The sequence below is a fragment of the Trachypithecus francoisi genome, unplaced genomic scaffold (assembly GCF_009764315.1).
Source record: "Trachypithecus francoisi isolate TF-2019V2 unplaced genomic scaffold, Tfra_2.0 Lachesis_group0, whole genome shotgun sequence".
Taxonomy (NCBI): domain Eukaryota; kingdom Metazoa; phylum Chordata; class Mammalia; order Primates; family Cercopithecidae; genus Trachypithecus; species Trachypithecus francoisi.
In genome coordinates this window covers 137,333,994-137,361,951 of record NW_022681453.1, presented here as the reverse complement: position 1 = coordinate 137,361,951, position 27,958 = coordinate 137,333,994, and the positions used below count along the sequence as shown (strand labels likewise).

General features: G+C 37.9%; 1 protein-coding gene and 1 non-coding gene across 2 annotated transcripts in view; both read right to left on the bottom strand.

Moving 5' to 3' along the window:
* MYRIP (myosin VIIA and Rab interacting protein) overlaps positions 1-27,958 on the bottom strand; it is a 427,956-nt gene that overhangs the window by 259,643 nt on the left and 140,355 nt on the right. The window lies entirely within an intron of this gene.
* Positions 925-1,066, bottom strand: LOC117084549. Its single transcript, XR_004437487.1, has one exon. It is a non-coding gene; the product is annotated as a U4 spliceosomal RNA (small nuclear RNA).

Here is a 27,958-nt window from a genome sequence, read left to right as displayed (position 1 = left end):
ACATTAACAAACTTGAACTAACTAGCCTTTATTTGCCTTCCCACAAGTTGCAGCCCCTGAGACTCAAAGTCCATTTTCTTTGTTCTGTCACTTCTCTAAAAATTTACTGTTCTTTTTGAAGATGTTATATAAAGTGCAATTCAGAGTCACCTCTTTGATAATTACTCCTTCTCTAGGTATCTCCCATGTATGTATGAAATATGCACGTTAACAAATTTCTGTTTTTCCCTTATTAATCTGCTTTTTCGTTGTTGTTGCTGTTGTTGTTATTACAAGTGTCTGTTTCAACTAAGAACATATGAGTGTTAAGCAAAAAATTACTTTTTTCCCTACATATCTATAAATCCTCCCTATAATCCTAAATACTACAGAGAAAAGAAATTACATATGTAGACACAATTACAACTCACAATGTTATTATCTGCCTAATACAGTTTTTATGAAATCACATTGTAGTAATTATGAAGTAAAACAATGTGCATTAGTCACAATTTCTCCCCACTGATCCCAAATCTTTCAGCCACTTTCTGTCATTAAATTCTCCATCATTAGGTAGGCTGGAGGGAAATGGAATTCGAACTGGGGTAGTTTACTAATTTTCTTTTTATCTCTGGCAAATAAGTAGGGAAAAGTAGAAATGTATGATCAGTAGGAGCATTGAAAGGAGATGGGGGGCTTTGTCTTATGATCAGAGTTTAGGTTAACACACACACACACACACACACACACACATATGTAAGATGCTAGAGTTATTCTAACACAGTACAAAATGCTTCCTCAATCTCTTACCTCTTTCCCTGTTGTGAAATGAACTTCTTATCTATTTTATGAATTAGTTGAGGTAACAACAGTGGTGACAACTATAATAACAGTAGCAGTTATTATACTGAATGCTATCTACTGTTTTTTTTTTTTTTAATTTAGTCTCTGCGGAGACTGTCAAAAACTGTCAATGCCAACTCTATTTCAAGTCATCACAGCAGGGTACTGGGAAAAGTTTTCAATTAGCAATAATTGTGCTTCAGATAAACCTCACTGGCTACAACAATTGCCACTGTGTGAAGCTCCATCTATTGTTAAGAGTAATGAACACACAGAAACCAGAAAACCTAGAAGAGACAGATGAATTACTGGACACATACACTCTCCCAAGACTAAACCAGTAAGAAACTGATTCCCTGAACAGGCTAACAACAAGGTCCAAAATTGGGTCAGTAATAAACAGTCTAACAACCAAAAAAAGCCTGGGACCTGATAGATTCACAGCCAAATTCTACCAGATGTACAAAGAAGAGTTGGTACCATTCCTACAGAAACCATTCCAAAAAATTGAGGAGGGACTCTTCCCAAACTCATTCTATTAGGCCAGCATCATCTTGATACCAAGACCTGAGAGAGACACAACAAAAAAGGAAAACTTCATGCCAATATCTTTGTTGAATGTTGATGCAAAAATCCTCAACAAAACACTTGCAAATAGAATCCAGCAGCACAACAAAAAAGCTAACCCACCATGATCAAGTAGGCTTCATCCCCAAGATACAAGGTTGATTCAACATATGCAAATCAATAAATGTGATTCATCACATAAACAGAAGTAAAGACAAAAACCACATGATTATCTCAATAGACATAGAAAAGGCTTTCACTGGCCGGGCGCGGTGGCTCAAGCCTGTAATCCCAGCACTTTGGGAGGCCGAGACGGGTGGATCACGAGGTCAGGAGATCGAGACCATCCTGGTCTACACGGTGAAACCCCGTCTCTACTAAAAAATACAAAAAAACTAGCCGGGCGAGGTGGCGGGCGCCTGTAGTCCCAGCTACTCGGGAGGCTGAGGCAGGAGAATGGCGTGAACCCGGGAGGCGGAGCTTGCAGTGAGCCGAGATCGCGCCACTGCACTCCAGCCCGGGCGACAGAGCGAGACTCCGTCTCAAAAAAAAAAAAGAAAAGGCTTTCACTAAAATTCAATACCCTTTCATGTTAAAAACTCTCAATAAACTACTTATTGAAGGAACATACCTGAAAATAATAAGAACCATCTATGACAAACCCACAGCCAACATTATACTGAATGGACAAAAGCTGGAAACATTTTCCTTGAAAACCAGCACATGACAAGGATGCCTTCTCTCACCACTCATACTCAACACAGTATTAGAAGCCCTAGTCAGGGCAATCAAGCAATAGAAATAAATAAAGGGGATCAAAATAGGAAAAGAGGAGGTCAAACTACCTGTCTGCAGACAACATGATTCTATATCTAGAAAACCCCAGTCTCGGCCCCAGAACTCCTCCAGCCAATAAACAACTTCAGCAAAGTTTCAGGATACAAAATCAATGTAGAAAAATCACTAGCATTCCTACACACCAACAATAGCCAAACTGAGAGCCAAATCAAAAAGGCAAGTCCACTCATAATTGCCACACAAAGAATAAAACACCTAGGAACACAGCTAACCAGGGAGGTGAAAGATCTCTACAATGAGAATTACAAAACACTGCTCAAAGAAATCGGAGAAGATGCAAACAAATGAAAAAACATTCCATGCTCATGGATAGGAAAAATCAATATTATTAATATGGTCATACTGCCCAAAGCAATTTACAGATTCAATGCTATTTCTATCAAACTACCAATGACATTCTTCACAGAAATAGAAAACAACTATTTTAAAATTCATATGGAACCAGAAAAAGAGCCTGAATATCCAGGGCAATCCTAAACAAAATGAACAAAGCTGGAGGTATCATGTTGCTTGACTTCAAACTATACTACAAGGCTTCAGTAACCAAAACAGCATGATAGTGGTACAAAAACAGGTACATAGAACAATGAAACAGAATAGAGAGCCCAGAAAGAAGGCCGTACACCTACAACCATCTGATCTTCAAGAAAGTTGACAAAAATAAGCAATGGGGAAAAGACTTTCTATTCAATAAATGGTGCTGGGATAACTGGCTAGCCACATGCAGAAGACTGAAGCTGGACCCCCTCTTTACGCCATACACAAAAATCAACTCAAGATGGATTAAAGACTTAAATGTGGCCAGGTGTGGTGGCTCATACCTGTATTCCCAGCACTTCAGGAGGCCAAGGCAGGTGGATCACTTGAGGTCAGGAGTTTGAGACCAGCCTGGCCAACACAGTAAAACCCCATTTTTACAAAAAAAAAAAAAAAAGTCTGGTGTGGTGGCATGTGCCTGTAATCCCAGCTACTTGGTAGGTTGAGGCATGCCCAGGAGGTGGAAGTTGCAGTGAGCCGATATCATGCCACTGTATCTTAAAAAAAAAAGTTAAATGTGAAAACCAAAACTATAAAAACCCTAGAAGAAGACAACCTAGGCAACACCATCCTGGACATACGAATAGGCAAAGATTTCATGGCAAAGACACCAAAAGAAATTGCAACAGAAGCAAAAATCAAGTGCAATCTAGTTAAACTTAAGAACTTCTGCACAGCAAAAGCAACTATCAGCAGAGTAAACAGACAACCTACAGAATAGGAAAAAATTTACAAACTATGCATCTGACAAAGATCTAATATCCAGCATCTATAAAAAACTTAAACAAATTTATAAGAGAAAAACAAATAACCCCATTAAAAAGTGGGTAGAGGATATGAAAGGTACTTTTCAAAAGAAGACATACATGTAGCCAACAAGCATATGATAAAAAGTTCACTATCACTGATCATTAGAGAAATGCAAATAAAAACCGCAATGAGATACGATCTCATGCCAATCAGACTGGCTATTATAAAAAGTCAAAAAATAACAGATGCTGGCAAGGTTGCAGGGAAATTGGAACACTTATACACTGTTAGTGGGAGTGTAAATTAGTTCAATCATTGTGGAAAGCAGTATGTTAATATCCCAAAGAGCTAAAAGCAGAACTACCGTTCAACCCAGCAATCTCATTACTGGGTATACACTCAGAGGAATATAAATCATTCTACCATAAAGACATGCATGCAAATGTTTATTGCAGCATTATTCACAATAGCAAAGACTTCAATCAACCTAAATGCCTATCAATGACAGACTGGATAAAGAAAATATGGTACATATGTACCGCGAAATACTATGCAGCCCTAAAGATGAATAAAATCCTGTCTTTTGTATGGATGGAGCTGGAGGCCATTATCTTTAGCAAACTAATCCAAGAACAGAAAACCAAATACCGCATGTTCTGACTTACAAATGGGTGCTAAGTGATAAAAACTTATGAACACAAAGAAGGAAACAACAGACACTGGGGTCTACTTGAGCAGAGAGGATAAGAGGAGGGACAGGAGCAGAAAGATAACTATTGGGTACTGGGCTTAATACCTACATGACGAAATAATCTCTACAACAAACCCCCATGACAAACCTTCACATATATGCCAAACCTAAAATAAAAGTTTAAAAAAAGAGTAATTTACATTTACATATACTATCTGCCCCTAAATAACCCTGCCAGATAACTATGATTACATTATTTTAAGGTGAGAAAACTGAGGCTCAGAGAAATGACATAGCTTGTTCAGGCTCACATGCTTGGAGCTGCTGTATAATGTGAGTGAAGGGCCTTCTATCTCCTGTGTGCCCCTCTGGGTCCACTCTCCATTGTGCCCTCAGGTGGCTAATTTGGAGGGATCACATTGGTGGGCCCTTGGCCCTCTGATATTTGGTGGATTCAGCCATTTGGAAACTCTGGCAGGTGATTAGAGGGAGAAAGTGACGTGGATTTTCAGAATCAGAGTACCGTATTTCTTCTCCCTTGGTTCCCTCTCCAGAGGACTAATTACATCACTTCAGCAAAGGTCACAGCACCTATGAGGGCAACGCTCAGTCCTAGGTGTTCTCTTTATGCTTTCAGTAATCTCTCCCTTTCCTAACCCCACCGACTGAGGAAAATAATGGCTATAGGGTACTACACTATTATTTTGGGTTTCTTTAGAGCAGGCCCACACCTTTTTAAACAAAACTTTTGGTTTACCCCTCCTCACCTTATCCTAATTTGGGTGTACTATTTACTGCTGGAACACTAACTGATATCTATGCTATTCACTATTACATGCTCTGAGAATATATAATCTATGCCTTTAAGAAGGCCGGGAGCGGTGGCTCAAGCCTGTAATCCCAGCACTTTGGGAGGGCGAGACGGGCGGATCACAAGGTCAGGAGATCGAGACCATCCTGGCTAACACGGTGAAACCCCGTCTCTACTAAAAAATACAAAAAACTAGCCGGGCGTGGTGGCGGGCACCTGTAGTCCCAGCTACTCGGGAGGCTGAGGCAGGAGAATGGCGTGAACCCGGGAGGCGGAGCTTGCAGTGAGCTGAGATCCGGCCACTGCACTCCAGCCTGGGCGACAGAGTGAGACTCCATCTCAAAAAAAAAAAAAAAAGAAGCTACTATTCTTGAAGTTGGAGCAGAAGAAAATATAGTGGTCATTCAGTTTTCAAGTGCATATTATCTGTAACCTGTTTTCTGGTAACCATTGGAGAACCTCTCCTTTAATATCTTCAGTATTCTTGGTAAAACTCAGGGTGCCCTCCCTTGGCTTCCTAAGCTTCTGGGCTTAAGCCTGGCTGTTTTTAATAATTATTTGGCAATAGATACACTCTAAACAGCCAAGGAAATCCCTCTCCACTTATTGGACAGAGCCCTTCAGAAAGCCTAGCTCTGAGAAGCAAGAGAGAAGACAGAATAGGCTGGGGTGTACTTACCTTGAGATCTTGGAGTAACCACCTGTTTGCCCTAGCTACAGGGACAGAAGCTCAGGGGCAACCACCCACATCATCTTGCTAATGGCCTTTCCCTGGCCCAAGATTATAGGGACTTGAATATTCACTTTTATAATGTATATTTCATTGCAACCACAAAAGGAACAACTAGTTTCAACTGATATCAAACGTATACAATTATGTAGAAATCTATATTATTTTGCTAAATTTGAAATATTTTTCATTTAAATTTTGTGATTGTCAATTTTATGTATGAACTTGGCTAGGCTACAGTCCCCAGGTATTCGTTAATCTAGGTGTAGCTGCGAAGGTATTTTGTGGGTGTGATTAAAACCTATAATCAGTTTATTTTAAGTAAGAGGACTTATCCTAGATAATCCGAAAAAGCCTGTTTAAGTCAGTGGAAGTTCATGCCTGAGGGTTCCAGCCTGCCCTTCCTGATGACCTGCCTCATGGATTATGATCAAGCTAGTCAGTCCCCAAAATTACATAAGCCAATTCCTTGTAATAAATCTCCCAATATATATCTCCTACAGGTGTTCTATCTGACCCCGACCAATAAAACTATCTACTAGGAAGATCAAAGAGTTGAGATTTTAAATATATTCTTAATTGCTATAATTAACTAAAAAAATAAAGCTGTACTGACTCAAGAGTGGAAATGACACAGCAAATCATTAAGTAGCTCCAAATAGGCAGAATGCAGAGTTTAAATTGAGAAAAATCACACTTAGTTCTATAAAATGCTTTATTTTTTCTTTTAATGCAATTCAGAGTTATATGACTACCAGAAAATGGTCTTAAGGAATGTATATAAAATCATCCAAATCAGTACACTTGGAGGCTTTGGGGATCTACGGAAACGTACATAAAAAAATTCAATTGGGTCACAATATTAATCAGTTTAATACTAACATGTTCACAAATGCACTTCATGCATTTGTGAAAATTTATGGAAAGACATGGAGAGAAAAATTATAAAGAATTATTACTGCTCTATACTTGTACATTAAATACTTTATCAAACTATTACTCAATGCCTGTCCCTTTTCCTTTCAAAACTAGAAAATGTCTGTATCAAAATGACCCAAGATATTTATACTTCCAATGATTCTCCAAGCAGTTATAATGATCAGATGAATATACACATTAAATGAAGATTATAAGAAAAGTTTTAAGCACCTTCCAAAAATTGTCATGGCCCATAAAAACAACTATGAAATTCTACTGCAGTATGCTACAAAGCAGTATATAATTCCAAGTTCTTCTTCAAAGGTTCATGACAATTTTGTGAAAGGCCAAAAGCTCTTCTAAATTATGTTTTACTTGCAGCCTGACCCTGAAGCAAGGATTTTATAAACAGCACTGCAGCCAGGCCTCAGAGTGATTCTGCAATGAGTTTAACATCGAAACAAGACTTTGCCATGAACAAAAACCGACCTTCACACAGTTTTGAAAGGGAAGAATTAAGACCTTGGATAGGTGTTAAGAATTTATCTATAGTAACCTAATAACTTAATAGAGAAGGCTCTTAGAGAGCAGAGAAGTGATTTCTTCTCATGTTCTGGCTCTAATAACAAACACAATTGTGAGGAGCCCCATGCTGCCACCTCTTTATCAATGGTCCATTGCACAACATCTTATTGTCTCTTCGTTTGAAACTCATGCCAGCAATTTCTTACCTGCTATATTATCATGTGTACCATTTAAAACTCTTCATACTGCTTAAAATACTTTGGAAGTAGTAGAAAGCAAAGTGTTTTTCTGAATTGAAACAAAATAGAATCCCAGTTGCTCATAATGATAATTAAGGGCTAAAAATTAATCAAGGAAAAGAAAGCTAAAGAAGATGAAAATAAGTATTTTTCCCATTTTAAATGCATCAGGTGACATTCTTGGGAGAAAGGCACTAAAATAAGAAAGGAATTTAAATGTACAGCTGAAAAAGAAATCTAAAATATTAAGTCACTCAGCACCACATACTGCCCCAGATAGTATACAGAAAATAGAAGACAGTAAACTATTTTAATACTGAGTTTTAAAATTGAGAATAAAAATGTATTTGGCTAGACACAATCCTTCCAGACTATTCTCAGTCTTAAACATAAACTTAGCTGATCTTTGCAAATGTAGATTTCTAACACATAATATGAATATGTCACTATATTAGTAAAATAAGCTGCAAACCATGAGCAAATGAGAGAAATCACATGAAAAATATTGCTTTTACTTTTAAGACAGATATATGATTATCAGAAATATAAATATACACATGTTCACATATACATAAATATTCAACTTTGGACATGTAGAATATCAACCTTCTGGCATCTTTAATTCAAGGACTAAGCTTTATGTTTTTACTGTGATCATGTTTTTATGTTTAAATAGCAACACACAAGATAGTGCTTAAGAATCAGGGGGTCACTCTTGCATTTGCATATTAATTCACAAGTTCCAAACAAAGTCACCTATTTCATTCATCGCTGCATCAACAGCATCTTGCTCACTGTAGGACACACAATATAACAGGGATGAAATAATAAGTGAACGAATGCATGCATGTATGCATGAATAAATAAGATGATGAATGGATGGATGGATGGATGAGAAAAAAGAGATCATATAGGCTTAACTGACAACAAACTGAGTTATCTTCACTTTACATATCAGTCTTGATGAACTGTTCATAGCTCATTTCTCACACCATCAAATACTCCCCCAACAGGGAGAAGAAACAGAAACTGACTCTGCCAGGCTGTTCACTCACATCATCTCATTTAATCTGCACAGCTGCCAAATCAGGTAAGCACTGCCCATTTTGCAGAAAACAAGACCACATGCCCTGGTACTGGGTCACCCGGAAAGTGCTGATACTGGATCTAAATCCAGACCCTTTGTAATCCAAAGTGTGTGCCTTTTCTGTTTACATTTCTATAACATCTAGGTGATATGAGCCCCTTCTAATACATGAGCTTATTGAATTATTTGCACATAACTTTATTAATATACTGTTACTTTGTCTTATGTGTACGTTCTTTCATAATACTGATGTATGAGAACTTGAAAATATAAAACTAAATTGAAAAAAATCAATCATCCATAATTCTACCACTCTGTAACACAGAAACTGTTTGCAAGTCAAGTAAATCTTGGCTTCCAAATCCAGCATCTTGGCCAAGAATGGGCTGGCAGATTTTCTTTCACCTTCCTACACAGTGATTCTAAGTCACAGCCCACACTCAGCAACTTAGGGCTCTAAAGCATGAGACCCTGATTCTCTAAGACCTAGGGATGCCTTTACACCCTTGTCCAAGGATTGAAAAGCCCTGGGTGGGAGAACAATCTGGGCTAATGTTTTGTGAAGAAGTAACTGCACTACAGCCCTTGAAACTCTCCATTTTGCAATGCAATTTAGGCCCTTCTCAGAGGAAACGTGTATCTCTGGACAAGCAAAGAAGCACCCTTTCACCCAGAGATAATTTTCACATGAGAATGAACTTTATAGGTCCTCAATTCCCATCCCTTCATTGGACAAGTAAAAAAAAAAAACTAGCCCAGAGAACATGTAGCCATTAGTGCTTTGGGGTCCTTATCCATCTCCAAATTATTTCCTAGAAGACTGACAGGGAATTTAATTCCTCCTAATAGCCACTCAGTTCCTTAAGCAATGAAGATGCAGACTTACAATAACAACATGTCAGGGGTTTAGACACAATAACCACTGACACTTACTGAGGGATTACCACGTGTCAGGTGATGCCTAAATTTTTATGTACATAATTTTACTTGACCTTCATAACAATCTGGAAATGGGTGGTATTATTATAACCATCCTACAGATGGGCAAACAGGCTCTGAGAAGTTGAGCCACTTGTTCAAGGTCATACAGCTAAAAAATGGCTCATCTCCAGTTTGAACCCAGATGAATTAGACATCAAGAGTGTCGATTACCATGCTATACTATCCTGCTCTTAACTGGTCTTGTAAAGTCTTTTAAGAGAGTCCATTCATCTTCTGTTCATGAAACAGGATCATATAGAGATAATTTTAACCCTGTTGCACCATCCAGGTAACCTGCGACCTAATGCCCTTATTCCCTGGGCCTACCTGAAATGCTTGCATTTAATTCCCTTTAATCTCCTACTTGCTGACTTAAAGGTCCTAATGCAAGATGTGTGGCTGGCTGATGTTCTAATGAGAAGCAGATATCTCAAAACAAAATAGGAAAATGTATCTTGTTGGAGCTAATTTCAAGAGTAGACATAATAGAATAGGACTAAAAGATGCAGTTATGTGGTCTTCTGACATTAGATATCTTGACTAGTAACAGGTTATTCCAAAATCCAAATCTGGGGTCTTCCAGAAGTAAGGCCAGTGTGGCTGATTTTGTCCTTCAAACCCAGTGCCTTACTCTCGGGCCTCAACAATCCAGACTCAACACGTTCCTTTCCTGGTTGAACTCCCAGAACACGAGAGGAAAATGGGACTCGCAAATCGTGGGAACTGCAAGTGATTCAGTTTAGAGTAACATGGGTTGATCTCTTCTTGTTTCTCCACTTTTATTTCCTTTGGCCTTATCTCTTCCAGCAGAACTGGGATTACATCAGCAAGGCACTTCAAATCCTCTCTGAAGTAAGACAGAAGTATAAATGAATAAAATAATTATCAAGGAAATGCATGTGGATCTCTTTGCTCTCTGGGTCTACTGCTACCATTTTCCTTCCACCTGTAAGCACCATTCTGGCTTCTTCCACAAAAAAACTCAAGGTAAATTGCCTGAAAAACAACATGTGTAGGAAATATGGTCCTTGACTTTAACCCTGAACATAATGTTCTAAGACATTTTTAAAAACTAGATTTCCTTCCAGAATTCAACTTGCACCAGTCTGCCAAATAAACATTTTGGATGGGGAAATGCTTGTATCTTAGATTTGAATGAGAAGAGGAAACTGCTGTGGTTGAGAGATTGTGAAGTGCCATTCCATTTAGCATGACATTAAAAGAGCAGCAACAATCAAAGTTACACTTTTCCTCAGCATGAGGTTCCTGTCTGCACAGCACAACACTCATGAGGGGGAGGCATCAATTTTCAGAAGGAAGATCCAGTGTACAACTTGCTCCCCAAGAAATGCAATTGTTTAAAACCAGAACCGACTAAAGTGGCTTATGTAAGCTCACATTTAAGGAAACATCTGCCTCTGTCTTGATTCCCTCATTAGCAACCGGTTATGGCTAAACTACCACATGGTGATCCAAAATGTCAATTCTTTAAAGTTGTAACTTTGCCAAAAGAAATACACAACACATATATGTGGCGCCAATAGCACTGCTTTGATTTATAAGCTAGTCATGCTAGTTTAACTGTAGAAATAGTGCTGTCTTAATATAATATTGTTCCTCTGCAAAGCTGAATCAATTCTTCAGAGTTCTGCTTGGTGAATGAAAACAAGACAGCAGGTCAACTTGCTAATGAACTACATTTCCCCCCATGATTAGGGAAAAGAAGGAAAAAGAACAATCATAATCATTAGCAAAAAGTTTACTGCATGCTATTATTAAACTTTGCCTCCCTGAGTAAAATTAAACAATTGTTTATTAATAGGACTCATGTGTTTTTTACAAGAAAGTCTCAGGAATAAATGTTCAGTGAGAATTGATTCCCACTTTAGATATGATGGGCTTTGGGGAGGTGCAGGAAAGAATGGGGGAAAGGGAGTGACACTATAAACAGACTGAACTAGGTGCAAGAGATGGGACTAGTGAGTTTCACTGGTCACGTATTTCTAAGAGCCATACCCACTGGCTCTTATGATGTTCCCTAAGCCAGTGACGGGGACTGGAGGAACAAGTCACGGTCACATCCACTGCTGATCCCACTCATTCCCAGGGATAATGCCAGAACCAAGAGAAAGGCCTTCCTAAAGATTGGGAATGGGAGATGTATGAAGGCTCAGGAAGCTGATGCCAGTTCCTTCTTTGCTTTACACAACAAAGTCTTTTTCCTACCTGTTTTGTACCTGGCATCACAAGTGCTCAATTCAGCCTGCTCACATGGGGGACACTAAGTTGATAAGGAATCACGAACACCATGGTGCTAGACAGGAGCACTGCCATTCAGAAGAAAAACGATTTCAGATATAAATCTGTTGAACTCTGCTCTCAGTTATTCAACCTATGTTATACAATATTTAATTATATTGAATTAATACTTAAAACTTTCATTCTTCTATACAATCCACTTGCTGTTTTAGTGTTGCTTTTAATTATAAACTAAGATTCAGTAAGTTTTCTTTTGTTTTTTAAATTATACTTCAAGTTCTACAGTGCATGTGCACAACATGCAGGTTTGTTACATATGTATACATGTGACATGTTGGTGTGCTGCACCCATTAACTCACTATTTACATTAGGTATATCTCCTAATGCTATCTCTCTGCCCTCCCCCCACCCCATGACAGGCCCTGGTGTATGATGTTCCCCATCCTGTGTCCAAGTGTTCTCGTTGTTCAGTTCCCACCTATGAGTGAGAAGATGTGGTGTTTGGTTTTCTGTCCTTGTGATAGCTTGTTCAGAATGATGGTTTCCAGCTTCATCCATGTCCCTACAAAGGACATGAACTCATCCGTTTTTACGGCTGCATAGTATTCCATGATGTATATGTGCCACATTTTCTTAATTCAGTCTATCATTGATGGACATATGAGTTGGTTCTGAGTCTTTGCTATTGTGAATAGTGCCGCAATAAACATACGTGTGCATGTGTCTTTACAGCAGCATAATTTATAATCCTTTATATACCCAGTAATGGGAAGGCTGGGTCAAATGGTATTTCTAGTTCTAGATCCTTGAGGAATCGCCACACTGTCTTCCACAATGGTTGAACTAGTTTACAGTCTCACCAACAGTGTAGATGTGTTCCTATTTCTCCACATCCTCTCCAGCACCTGTTGTTTCCTAACTTTTTAATGATCGCCATTCTAACTGGTGTGAAATGGTATCTCATTGTGGTTTTGATTTGCATTTCTCTGATGGCCAGTGATGATGAGCATTTTTTCATGTGTCTGTTGGCTGCATAAATGTCTTCTTTTGAGAAGTGTCTATTCATATGCTTCACCCAGTTTTTGATGGGGTTGTTTTATTTTTTCTTGTAAATTTCAGTTCTTTGTAGATTCTGGATATTAGCCCTTTGTCAGATGGGTAGATTGTAAAAATTTTCTCTCATTCTGTAGGTTGCCTGTTCAATCTGATGGTAGTTTCTTTTGCTGTGCAGAAGCTCTTTAGTTTAATTAGATCCGGTTTGTCAACTTTGGCTTTTGTTGCCATTGCTTTTGGTGTTTTAGTCAAGAAGTCCTTGCCCATGCCTATATCCTGAATGGTATTGCCTAGGTTTTCTTCTAGGGTTTTTATGGTTTTAGGTCTAACCTTTAAGTCTTTAAACCACCTTGAATTAACTTTTGTATAAGGTGTAAGGAAGAGATCCAGTTTCAGCTTTCTACATATGGCTAGCTAGTTTTCCCATCACCATTTATTAAATAGGGAATCCTTTCCCCATTTCTTGTTTTTTTCAGGTTTGTCAAAGATCAGATGGTTGTAGATGTGTGGTATTATTTCTGAGGGCTCTGTTCTGTTCCATTGCTCTATATCTCTGTTTTGGTACCAGTACCATGCTGTTTTGGTTACTGTACACTTGCAGTATAGTTTGAAGTCAGGTAGCGTGATGCCTCCAGAGTTGTTCTTTTGGCTTAGGACTGTTTTGGCAATGCACGCTCTTTTTTGGTTCCATATGAACTTAAAGTAGTTTTTTCCAATTCTATGAAGAAAGTCATTGGTAACTTGATGGGGATGGCATTGAATCTATAAATTACTTTGGGCAGTATGGCCATTTTCTTGATATTGATTCTTCCTATCCATGAGCATAGAATGTTCTTCCACTTGTTTGTGTCCTTTTTTATTATGTTGAGCAGTTGTTTGTAGTTCTCCTTGAAGAAGTCCTTCACAACCCTTTTAAGTTAGATTCCTAGGTATTTTATTCTCTTTGGAGCAATTGTGAATGGGAGTTCACTCATAATTTGGCTTTCTGTTTGTCTGTTATTGGTGTATAGGAATGCTTGTGATTTTTCAACATTGATTTTGTATCCTGAGACTTTGCTGAAGTTGCTTATCAGCTTAAGGAGATTCTGGGCTGAGATGATGGGGTTTTCTAAATATACAATCATGTCATCTGCAAACAGGGACAATTTGACTTCCTCTTTTCCTAATTGAATACCCTTTATTTCTTTCTCCTGCCTGATTGCTCTGGCCAGAACTTCCATCACTATGTTGAATAGGAGTGGTGAGAGAGGGCATCCCTGTCTTGTGCCAGTTTTCAAAGGGAATGCTTCCAGTTTTTGCCCATTCAGTATGATATTGGCTGTAGGTTTGTCATAAATAGCTCTTATTACTTTGAGATATGTCCCATCAATACCTAGCTTATTGACAGTTTTTAGCATGAAGGGCTGCTGAATTTTGTCAAAGGCCTTTTCTGCATCTATTGAGATAATCATGTGGTTTTTGTCTTTGGTTCTGTTTATATGATGGATTATGTTTATTGATTTGCATATGTTGAACCAGCCTTGCATCCCAGTGATGAAGCCAACTTGATTATGGTGGATAAGCTTTTTGATGTGCTGCTGGATTCGGTTTGCCAGTATTTTATTGAGGATTTTTGCATCAATGATCTTCAGGGATATTGGCCTGAAATTTTCTTTTTTGTTGTGTCTCTGCCTGGCTTTGGTATCAGGATGATGCTGGCCTCATAAAATGAGTTAGGGAGGATTCCCTATTTTTCTATTGATTGGAATAATTTCAGACGGAATGGTACCAGCTCCTCTTTGTACCTCTGGTAGAATTCGGCTGTGAATCTGTCTGGTCCTGGACTTTTTTTGGTTGGTAGATGTTCAATTACTGCCTCAATTTCAGAGCCTCTTATTGGTCTATTCAGGGATTCAACTTCTTCCTGGGTTAGTCTTGGGAGGGTGTATGTGTCCAGGAATTTATCCATTTCTTCTGGATTTTCTAGTCTATTTTTATAGAAGTGTTTATAGTATTCTCTGATGGTAGTTTGTATATCTGTGGGGTCGGTGGTGATATCCCCTTTATCATTTTTTATTGCATCTATTTGATTCTTCTCTCTTTTCTTCTTTATTTGTCTTGCCAGTGGTCTATCTATTTTGTTGATCTTTTCAAAAAACCAGCTACTGGATTCATTGATTTTTTGAAGGGTTTTTTGTGTCTCTATCTTCAGAACCTTCAGTTCTGCTCTGATCTTAGTTATTTCTTGCCTTCTGCTAGCTTTTGAATGTGTTTGCTCTTGCTTCTCTAGTTCTTTTAATTGTGATATTAGAGTGTCAATTTTAGATCTTTCTTGCTTTCTCTTGTGGGCATTTAGTGCTATAAATTTCCCTCTACACACTGCTTTAAATGTGTCCCAGAGATTCTGGTATGTTGTGTCTTTGTTCTCACTGGTATCAAAGAACATCTTTATTTCTGCCTTCTCATTTTGTTATGAACCCAGTAGTCATTCAGGAGCAGGTTGTTCAGTTTCCATGTAGTTGAGCGGTTTTCAGTGAGTTTCTTAATCCTGAGTTCTAATCTGATTGCCCTGTGGTCTGAGAGATAGTTTGTCATAATTTCTGTTCTTTTACATTTGTTGAGGAGTGCTTTACTTCCAACTATGTGATCAGTTTTGGAATATGTGTGATGTGGTGCTGAGAAGAATGTATATTCTGTTGATTTGGGGTGGAGAGTTCCCCAGATGTCTATTAGGTCTGCTTGGTGCAGAGCTGAGTTCAATTCCTGGATATCCTTGTTAACTTTCTGTCTTGTTGATCTGTCTAATGTTGACAGTGGGACGTTAAAGTCTCCCATTATTATTGTGTGGGAGTCTAAGTCTCTTTGTAGGTCTCTAAGGACTTGCTTTATGAATCTGGGTGCTCCTGTATTGGATGCATATATTTTTAGGATAGTTAGCTCTTCCTGATGAATTGATCACTTTATCATTATGTAATGGCCTTTTTATCTCTTTTGATCTGTTGGTTTAAAGTGTGTTTTATCAGAGACTAGGACTGCAACCCCTGCTGTTTTTTGTTTTCCATTTTCTTGGTAGATCTTCCTCCGTCCCTTTATTTTGAGCCTATGTGTGTCTCCGCATATGAGATGGGTCTCCTGAATACAGCACACTGATGGGCCTTCACTCTTTATCCAATTTGTCAGTCTGTGTCTTTTAATTGGAGCATTTAGCCCATTTACATTTAAGGTTAATATTGTTATGTGTGAATGTGATCCTGTCATTATGATGTTAGCTGGTTATTTCGCTTGTTAGTTGATGCAGTTTCTTCCTAGCATTGATGGTCTTTACAATTTGGCATGTTTTTGCAGTGGCTGGTACCGCTTCTTCCTTTCCATGTTTAATGCTTCCTTCAGGAGCTCTTGTAAGGCTGGCCTGGTGGTGACAAAATCTCTCACCATTTGCTTGTCTATAAAGGATTTTATTTCTCCTTCACTGATGAATCTTAGTTTGGCTGGATATGAAATTCTGGGTTGAAAATTCTTTTCTTTAAGAATGTTCAATATTGGCCCCCACTCTTTTCTGACTTGGAGAGTTTCTGCTGAGAGATCCGCTGTTAGTCTGATGGGCTTCCCTTTGTGGGTAACCTGATCTTTCTTTCTGGCTGCCCTTAACATTTTTTCCTTCATTTCAACTTTGGTGAATCTGACAATTATGTGTCTTGGAGTTGCTCTTCTCGAGGAGTATCTTTGTGGCATTCTCTGTATTTCCTGAATTTGTGGCATTCTCTGTATTGGCCTGCCTTGCTAGGTTTGGGAAGTTCTCCTGGATAATATCCTGAAGAGTGTTTTCCATTTTCCAACTTGGTTCCATTCTCCCCATCACTTTCAGGTAGATTTGGTCTTTTCACATAGTCCCATATTTCTTGGAGGCTTTGTTCATTTCTTTTTACTCTTTTTTCTCTGAACTTCTCTACTTGCTTCATTTCATTAATTTGATCTTCAATCACTGATACCCTTTCTTCCATTTGATCGAATCAGCTACTGAAGCTTGTGCATGTGTCACGTAGTTCTCGTGCCATGGCTTTCAGCTCCATCAGGTCATTTAAGGTCTTCTCTATGCTGTTTATTCTAGTTAGCTATTCACCTAATCTTTTTTCAAGGTTTTTATCTTCTTTGTGATGGGTTCGAACATTCTCCTTCAGCTTGGAGAAGTTTTTTATTACCAATCGTCTGAGGTCTACTTCTGTCAACTCGTCAAAGTCATTCTCCATCCAGCTTTGCTCTGTTGCTGGCGAGGAGCTGTGTTCCTTTGGAGGAGAAGAGGCACCCTGATTTTTAGAATTTTCAGCTTTTCTGCTCTGTTTTTTCCCCATGTTTGTGGTTTTATCTACCTTTGGTCTTTGATGATGGTGATATACAGATGGGGTTTTGGTGTGGATGTCCTTTCTGTTTGTTAGTTTTCGTTCTAAAAGTCAGGACCCTCAGCTGCAGGTCTGTTGGAGTTTGCTGGAGGTGCACTCCAGACCCTGTTTGCCTGGGTATCACCAGCAGAGGCTGCAGAACAGCAAATATCATTAAATAATGGCTAGGGACTGAAAACAATCCATTAAGTGAATGGATAAGCAAAATGAGGTATATCCATGTGATAGAATACTATGTGACAACGAAAGGGAATAAATGACTCATGCTAAAACATGGAGAAACTAAAAAACAGCATGCTAAATGAAAGAAGCCATGTGCAAAAGATGATGTATATCCTATACATATGAAATGTCCAGATAAGGCAAATCTACAGAGAAAATAAGTAGAGTAATGGATACCCGGGGCCAGGGTGGTAAGAGGCTGAATGCAAATGGTCAAAAGGGAACTTTTGAGGATAGTGAAAATATTCTAAATTTCATTGTGGCGATGACTGTATAACTCTATAAATTTACTAGAGATCATTAAATCGTACACTTAAAATAGGTTAAATCTATGGCATGTACATTATACCATAATAAAGCTGTTTAAAAAGAAAAACATCATAGTGACTGAAAAGTGACAGTTTTATAAAGATGATGAAAACCTCTTTCCTGTCTTTGAGAGAAGCATTTTAGTGAAAGTAGAGAACTTTTGCCAGAATCCTCTAGAACAGAGGTCAGCAAACTACGACCTGTGGGCCAAATCAGGCCCCACACCTGTTTTTGTATGGTCCATTAGCTGGGAATGGTTTTTACGTATTTTAATGTTGGAAAACAACCCAAAAGAATAATATTTTATCATGTGAAAATTACATATATAAAACTCAAATTTAATGTTCATAAACAAAGTTTATTGAAAGATAGCCATGCTCATTAGTTTGACCTAAGACCAATGGCTGCTTTTGTACTAAAAAGTTGAGTACTTCCAACAGAGAGCTTATGATCTGCAATGTCTATGATATTTACAATCTGGCCCTTTACAGAAAAAACTTTGAAACCCCTGTTTAAAGTAGTGCTTCTCTATTCTGAATGTATTTAGATTTACTTGGAACCTTGAAAAAAATACTCCCAACTGAATTCCACCAACCTCCTTCCCCTTCACTCACCCAACTACATGACAATCTTGGGACAGTGTAGTTTTCAAAAAGCTCTCTAGGTGGTTTCAGTGTCCAGCCAGCATTAGGGATCCCTGCTCTAGATCATACATGGAGCTAAAGCCGGGGGGGGGTGTTGAGTTTTAGTTTAATACACTGATATCACATCAAAGTTTGAAAATTAGTAAGTGAAACAAATTTAGAGCAGTTATCTAAACCACTGGCAGATGTAATTAGCTTATCTGTGAAAAAACTACTTTGCTGTCCTATCTCCTGAAGAGAAGGGACCCATATGGCCACTGTTTCTCAATCAGTGTTTCCAAAATATATTAACTGAGTTTATCACTAATAACCAGTTTCTCTGTGCCAAACCACTGCCAGAAGGAGGATTTCTGCTAAGAGCACTAAACCTGAATACAAAAAGGTATAACAGAAAATAAAAGAGTGCCAAGATTTTGATGATTCCACTGCTTTCACTTATTTTAGGTTTCTAGATCACATAGCCCAGTACAATCAACAACTATTTTAAAAATAAGTGAAAATAAATGACAAAGAGCATATATTATAGATTAAATGTGGTCACCAGCTCTTTGTAGCATCCCTTATCAAGCTGGAGTCTATCAGCCTAACCCTGAGCCTTGACCTCAACAGTCCTTGCAGCTTCTACTCATGTTCTTCTTGGAATCCAGAGGCCGTCATGCTGTGAAGAAGCTCAGGATAAAATAACAAATGGAAAGAGAGAACCAGTCATCCTAGCTGGCCCAGCTGAGATCAGACATCAAAACTAAAAAGTCACTTTGACACTGAAGTGACAGAAACCTTTAGAGAAAGCAATCATCTCAGAATTCATAAAACTGAAGGAACGAAAAGTTGGGCATAATCAGATGCAGAAAAGGATTTCAGGAAAGCATATGTTTCTAAAACATATGAAAAAATGTATACATTATCAAAAGGTCAAATTCATGATGGAATACAACTTCAAAAGGAATAGACTGTATAAATGGAAAGCAATTGATAATATAATTGTGAATGACCTCGATAGACGGGAAAAGGAAAGACATCTTAACCCACCAATATAGATATATGGAAAATTCTGTTTCATTCATCTGTGCATTCATTCATATAAACATACAAACAACAAACTAAAGATGGAAGAATTCATATTTTTGAAAAGCATACCCTAAAGATAAAAGAACATAAAAATTAAATGGCAGAGATCTATTAAAAACATATACAGAAAAGCTCATAATTACGTAAGACATTCAAACTAAATGTTGTCTGAAATTATGTTCCAGGGCAATATAAATAAGGAACAACAACATTGCTTGGGGCAGATGGCATAATGCTAGATAACAGATGCTAGTGGAAAAATCAGACCTCTTTAACATCTTTTTTCTTCCACTTTTTCTAAGGAAGAGACTATTTTCCACTTAAAATAAGACACTGGAACTCAAGACAGGAGATAGATAAAATTAAAACAAAAGAGCACACAGGCGCTTTGTACTGACTTCAAGTTGCCAGTTGAGCCAAATCATATCCAGGGCCCAGAAATAACTTGCAAATATGATAGCAAACTGAAGATAGGCCTTAAGAGCTCAAAGTGAGATCAATGTCATTCCAAATTTCAAAAGTGAAAAGGAAGTGGATTCTGCTTAAAATCAATGCCAATAACATTCTGGAAAGACAGTTTATGAAACAGGTGATGAATGAGCACTTGGAGGGAAAAAGATTCTGAGAAGTTACAAATCACTGATAGATAATGATTTGTGTGGCATTTTATGTAGCAAATGTTTCTCAGACTTTTTTTTTAGTCCTCGTGATACCTCAGTAAGTCATTAATATATAATTTTATTACCATGATGCAGATGAAAAAATTGAGGTGCTTCAACATTGAGTATATTATTTTCAAAGTTACACAGTAAGAGCCATATTACAACTCAAAATCGATTTACACCAAACTTCATTTCTAACAGGACAAGGGATTGTTGCAGAGTACTGAGTCCATTTCAGCAAGACATTTGATCAAGTTTCCTGTAATATGCTTTTAGACAAGCTAGAAACTGAGATAGATGATGGCATGGAAAAGGAACCTCATCTTCTTTTGGATGTCTGAAAAGCACCTCATATTCAACTTGTCCAAAAGCAAATTCATAAACTTCTCCCTCAAGCCTGGATCTCTTTCAGTATTTTTGCATTTCAGTGAAGGCATCTTTTGTATTTCTTGACGATATTCTTGACATGCTTCCTTCATTATCTCATACCCAATCCATCACTAAAGCCTACAAATTTTAACTAAAATACCTGTCAGCACATGTAAGGTATTATTCCTGTGTTGCTGACAATCAAGTATTTGTCTGGTTGCTACTCCTTAGAAGCAAATCTTTTTTCTCTAGCTGCTTTTGAGACCTTCTGCTTGTCTTCAGTGTTCCACAGTTTCACTAAGAGTAGTCTAGATGTAGATTTATTTTTATTATCCTGTTCAGGAATTTCTGGGCATCATGAAAATCTTGATCAGAACCTTTCATCAACTGTTGGAAATTCTCAAACAATATCTCTTCAAATATTGCTCTAATCCATTCTTTCTCTTTTTCTCCTTCTAGAACTCTGGCTAGCCTTCCTCACTCAATCCTCTCTTTGACCCTTCACCTGTCTTTCATATTATCATCTGTTTCTTACTTCTTAATTCTAGATTTTTAAAAATTCACCTTACAGTGTTTAATCTTCACCAGTGTTTAATCTGCTATGTAATGTTTACGTTTTATTTAAATTATTACTTATTTCAATGAGTTCTTTATGTTTTTAAATTTGCTTGTTCTTTATTCATATTTTCGTATTTGTCTGACTTCTTTAACACAGTAACATTTTCTTATTACTCTGTAGCTGTTGATTCTAATGGCTATATATTTTACAGTCCTGGTTCTGCTGTCTCTGGCTTTTACCTACATTGCTTTGTTTCCTTAAGTGATTAGTAATTTTATTATAAACTGCTCATAATAAAAACTTTCTCTTTAAAAATTTTTTGAGTCCCAGGATGAGGGTATGTTCCTTCCAGAAAGAATGTGCAGTGGAGCCAGAGGACTCCATTGTCTTTTGAGAGGCTATTTGACACATTTTTAGGTTGTTCTGTGACTGGTGGTTTATTCAGATGATGTATCACATTTTAATGTAATTACTCCTCTCCCCAGAAACTATATTTTTTTGAAAAGTCAGTCATTACATTGAAATTTTAAAATTTATTTGCAAAGAATCATTTAGAGCAGTGATTTTCAGCTCTGGCTTTACATTAGTGTCATCTTGGTAGTCTTCAAAAGTCTTGCTGTCCAGGCCAGTGAAATAAGAATCTTTGAGAGCATTTTCTTGTAGCTCTGAAAGTGATTACTGTATGGAGCCAAAGTTGACAATCACTGATTTAGAGAAATTGAAGTACCGATGAATCACCTGGGGATCTTGCTAAAATGCAGATTCTGATTCAGTACGCCTAGGGTAGTGCCTGAAAATCTGTGTTTATTTTTATTTTCATTTTTATTTCTGAGACAGGGTCTCTCTCTCTCTTGCCCAGGTCAGGCTGGAGTGCGGTGGTGCAATCATAGCTCACTGTGGCCTCAAATTACCAGGTTCAAGTGATGTTCCCACCTCAGCCTCCTGACTAGCTGGGACTATAGGCGTACACCACCACACCCAGTGAGTTTGTGTTTCTAACAAGCTCCCAGGTGAAACCATGGCTGCTGGTCTGTAGACCACAATTTGAGTACCAAGAATTTAGACTAGCTTTCTCTTGTAAATGTTAATCTTGTTTGTACCAGTGCTTATATCTCCCTTCTCATTCCTGATGTTCTAACGTTGTTCATTTCTCTTTCTTTCCTTGAACAGTCTTATTGGGAGGGCTTTTTTTTTTTTTTGTATTTTATTCCTTTTTATTCCTTTTTATATTTTATTCATTTTTTTCAGGAAACAAGCCAGCTGAATTTTAATTTGCTAATTCTACTTTTTCTTTAAATTGTTAATTTCTGCTTTTACTTTTCTTAATTTCTTTATTATCCCAAGTTTTCTTTTATTACTCGTTTCATCTCCCAGCATTTAAATCCCTAGTTTAATGATTGCTATGCTTAATCTCATCCTAAAATATACCACAACTCCACTTGCTTTTTGTTTGACCTGTTGTACTGTTGCAAATGTTCTATTATCTCCAACTGAGCCTCTATTTCTCTTAGTATTAAAACTGTTATATTAAAAGCTGAATCTAAGGCTATCTTAACCATATAATATTGTTTACTTTTATATACTTATAAGTTATTCCTTTTAAATTAAAATCCTACTTTGTCCCACTTAATGCTTTTTGCCTTTAGCGAATTCCAACTTTTTTGGCATTAATAGCATCACTCCAGCCATCTTGTTTAGAATTTACTAGTAGGTGATATATCTGTATTAGTTTTCTCTTGTGATGTAACAAATCACTACAAACTCAGTGACAATACCAATTTGCCACTGAATTAACTATCCCTCAGTTTCCACGGGTCAGAAGCCCGGCACAATGTAGCTGGATTGTCTGCTCAGGCTCTCATAAGACTGAAAGGAAGGTATTGCTTAGCTGTGTCCTTATGTGGGAGGCCCAACTAGGGAAAGATCCGCTTCCAAGCTCCATCAGGTTGTTGGCAGAGCATGTTTCCTTACAGTAGTAAGACTGAGGTCCCTGCTGTCTTCCAGCTGTCAGCTGAGGACTGTTCTGAGGTCCTGGACATTTGGCTCCTCCGTCTTAGCACTGGAGAACCCCCAGTTAATAACCTTTCACACTTCTCTCTCTCGGACATTACCTTCCTAGCTGTCAGAGAACACTCTGTTCTTAAAGAGCTTGTGTGATTAGGTCAGGCCCATCTGGATAATTTTCCTTTCTTAAAGTCCACTGCATCATATCACACTACATAATCCCAGGAGAATTATGTAAGATGCATACACCAGGTTAGAGGGTTGGATAGGGTAGGACCTCAGGCCCATTGTAACATTCTGCCCACCACAATGTCCATTTCTTTATTTTTATCTTTCCTATGTCACTTTGTTTAGGTGGGTCTCTGGTAATTACATTGACTTTGCTTTTCTATTAAATTTGAGGGTCTTTATTTTTTAAGAAGTTGAACACATTCACATTTACTGGGACAATATACAGTATTTGATCTTTCTGTGTCATTTTATTTTGTGCTTTATTGTTGCTCCCTTGACCTTCTCGGGATCAAAGCTTTCTTAGATCTTTGTTCTATTTTTTTTGGTTATTCAGAAGTAATATGTAGTCTAAATTTTTTTTTTTTTTTGGCAATTACCTTCATATTTTTAAACCACTTAATCCTATTTTCTCAAATCACCATAGAGAATACAACAGTATCTAGAGATATGCCTATGGCATTTTTCCTTTTCCTCTTCTCCCCTACCAAATAAATAATCATAGCCTTTATACTCAGAATATTAGTACTTTTTATAATTTAAGAACTATTTTTGACATCATATTAAGTTATACAATCATAAGAATAATTAACATTTTAAAAAATTAACTCAAATTTTAAAGCTTTCATTACTTACCACTTATTTTAATTTCATTTTCCTTTAACCTGCTATCTCTCTTTTGATTAACTTTTTAATTGACTAAATATTTTAAGTAACTCTAAGTTCTTGAAGATCTGAGAATTCCTTTGGGTTACAGACTGGAAGGCACTTTCTCGACTGCTTCTGGCTTGATAACATTCCTATTACTAAGAGGCATTTGGGGTGAAGTTAAATTCAATTGTGATCTCTTGTGTCAAAGATATATTATTTATTTTATTTTATTATTATTATTTTTTGAGATGGAGTCTTGCTCTGTCATCCAGGCTGGAGTGTAGTGGTGCGATCTCAGCTCACTGCAACCTCTGCCTCCCAGGTTCAAGTGATTCTCCTGTCTTAGACTCCTCATGGGATTACAGGCGTACACCATCATGCACAGCTTTTTGCTTTTTTTCTTTTTCTTTTTTTTTATTATACTTTAAGTTCTAGGGTACATGTGCATAACGTGCAGGTTTGTTACATATGTATACTTGTGCCATGTTGGTGTGCTGCACCCATCAACTCATCAGCACCCATCAATTCGTCATTTATATCAGGTATAACTCCCAATGCAATCCCTCCCCCCTCCCTCCTCCCCATGACAGGCCCCGATGTGTGATGTTCCCCTTCCCGAGTCCAAGTGATCTCATTGTTCAGTTCCCACCTATGAGTGAGAACATGTGGTGTTTGGTTTTCTCTTCTTGTGATAGTTTGCTAAGAATGATGGTTTCCAGCTGCATCCATGTCCCTACAAAGGATGCAAACTCATCCTTTTTTATGGCTGCATAATATTCCATGGTGTATATGTGCCACATTTTCTTAATCCAGTCTGTCACAGATGGACATCTGGGTTGATTCCAAGTCTTTGCTATTGTGAATACTGCCGCAATAAACATACGTGTGCATGTGTCTTTATAGCAGCATGATTTATAATCCTTTGGGTATATACCCAGTAGTGGGATGGCTGGGTCATATGGTACATCTAGTTCTAGATCCTTGAGGAATCGCCATACTGTTTTCCATAATGGTTGAACTAGTTTACAAGCCCACCAACAGTGTAAAAGTGTTCCTGTTTCTCCACATCCTCTGCAGCACCTGTTGTTTCCTGACTTTTTAATGATTGCCATTCTAACTGGTGTGAGATGGTATCTCATTGTGGTTTTGATTTGCATTTCTCTGATGGCCAGTGATGATGAGCATTTTTTCATGTGTCTGTTGGCTGTATGAATGTCTTCTTTTGAGAAATGTCTGTTCATATCCTTTGCCCACTTTTTGATGGGGTTGTTTGTTTTTTTCTTGTAAATTTGTTTGAGTTCTTTGTAGATTTTGGATATTAGCCCTTTGTCAGATGAGTAGGTTGCAAAAATTTTCTCCCATTCTGTAGGTTGTCTGTTCACTCTGATGGTAGTTTCTTTTGCTGTGCAAAAGCTCTTTAGTTTAATTAGATCCCATTTGTCAATTTTGGCTTTTGCTGCCATTGCTTTTGGTGTTTTAGACATGAAGTCCTTGCCCATGCCTATGTCCTGAATGGTACTACCTAGGTTTTCTTCTAGGGTTTTTATGGTATTAGGTCTAACATTTAAGTCTCTAATCCACCTGAATTAATTTTCGTATAAGGGGTAAGGAAAGGATCCAGTTTCAGCTTTCTACTTATGGCTAGCCAATTTTCCCAGCACCATTTATTAAATAGGGAATCCTTTCCCCATTTCTTGTTTCTCTCAGGTTTGTCAAAGATCAGATGGCTGTAGATGTGTGGTATTATTTCTGAGGACTCTGTTCTGTTCCATTGGTCTATATCTCTGTTTTGGTACCAGTACCATGCTGTTTTGGTTACTGTAGCCTTGTAGTATAGTTTGAACTCAGGTAGCGTGATGCCTCCAGCTTTGTTCTTATGACTTAGGATTGTCTTGGCAATGCGGGCTCTTCTTTGGTTCCATATGAACTTTAAAGCCTTTTTTTCCAATTCTGTGAAGAAACTCATTGGCAGCTTGATGGGGATGGCATTGAATCTTGGGCAGTATGGCCATTTTCACGATATTGATTCTTCCTATCCATGAGCATGGTATGTTCTTCCATTTGTTAGTGTCCTCTTTGATTTCACTGAGCAGTGGTTTGTAGTTCTCCATGAAGAGGTCCTTTGCATCCCTTGTAAGTTGGATTCCTAGGTATTTTATTCTCTTTGAAGCAATTGTGAATGGAAGTTGATTCCTGATTTGGCTCTCTGCTTGTCTGTTACTGGTGTATAAGAATGCTTGTGATTTTTGCACATTAATTTTGTATCCTGAGACTTTGCTGAAGTTGCTTATCAGCTTAAGGAGATTCTGGGCTGAGATGATGGGGTTTTCTAAATATACAATCGTGTCATCTGCAAACAGGGACAATTTGACTTCTTCTTTTCCTAACTGGATACCCTTGATTTCTTTCTCTTGCCTGACTGCCCTAGCCAGAACTTCCAACACTATGTTGAATAGGAGTGGTGAGAGAGGGCATCCCTGTCTTGTGCCAGTTTTCAAAGGGAATTTTTCCAGTTTTTGCCCATTCAGTATGATATTGGCTGTGGGTTGTCATAAATAGCTCTTATTATTTTGAGGTACGTTCCATCAATACCGAATTTATTGAGCGTTTTTAGCATGAAGGGCTGTTGAATTTTGTCAAAAGCCTTTTCTGCATCTATTGAGATAATCATGTGGTCCTTGTCTTTGGTTCTGTTTATATGCTCGATTACATTTATTGATTTGCGAATGTTGAACCAGCCTTGCATCCCAGGGATGAAGCCCACTTGATCATGGTGGATAAGCTTTTTGATGTGCTGCTGAATCCGGTTTGCCAGTATTTTATTGAGGATTTTTGCATCGATGTTCATCAGGGTTATTGGTCTAAAATTTTCTTTTTTTGTTGTGTCTCTGCCAGGCTTTGGTATCAGGATGATGTTGGCCTCATAAAATGAGTTAGGGAGGATTCCGTCTTTTTCTATTGATTGGAATAATTTCAGAAGGAATGGTACCAGCTCCTCCTTGTACCTCTGGTAGAATTCAGCTGTGAATCCATCTGGTCCTGGGCTTTTTTTGGTTGGTAGGCTATTAATTATTGCCTCAATTTCAGAGCCTGCTATTGGTCTATTCAGGGATTCAACTTCTTCCTGGTTTAGTCTTGGAAGAGTGTAAGTGTCCAGGAAATTATCCATTTCTTCTAGATTTTCTAGTTGATTTGCATAGAGGTGTTTATAGTATTGTCTGATGGTAGTCTGTATTTCTGTGGGGTCCGTGGTGATATCCCCTTTATCATTTTTTATTGCATCTATTTGATTCTTCTCTCTTTTCTTCTTTATTAGTCTTGCTAGTGGTCTGTCAATTTTGTTGATTTTTTCAAAAAACCAACTCCTGGATTCATTGATTTTTTGGAGGGTTTTTTGTGTCTCTATCTCCTTCAGTTCTGCTCTGATCTTAGTTATTTCTTGCCTTCTGCTAGCTATTGAATGTGTTTGCTCTTGCTTCTCCAGTTCTTTTAATTGTGATGTTAGAGTGTCAATTTTAGATTTTTCCAGCTTTCTCTTGTGGGCATTTAGTGCTATAAATTTCCCTCTACACACTGCTTTAAATGTGTCCCAGAGATTCTGGTATGTTGTATCTTTGTTCTCATTGTTTTCAAAGAACATCTTTATTTCTGCCTTCATTTTGTTATGTACCCAGTAGTCATTCAGGAGCAGGTTGTTCAGTTTCCATGTAGTTGAGCGGTTTTGATTGAGTTTCTTAGTCCTGAGTTCTAGTTTGATTGCACTGTGGTCTGAGAGACAGTTTGTTACAATTTCTGTTCTTTTACATTTGCTGAGGAGTGCTTTACTTCCAATTATGTGGTCAATTTTGGAATAAGTGCGATGTGGTGCTGAGAAGAATGTATATTCTGTTGATTTGGGGTGGAGAGTTCTATAGATGTCTATTAGGTCCGCTGGGTGCAAAGATGAGTTCAATTCCTGGATATCCTTGTTAACTTTCTGTCTCGTTGATCTGTCTAATGTTGACAGTGGAGTGTTGAAGTCTCCCATTATTATTGTA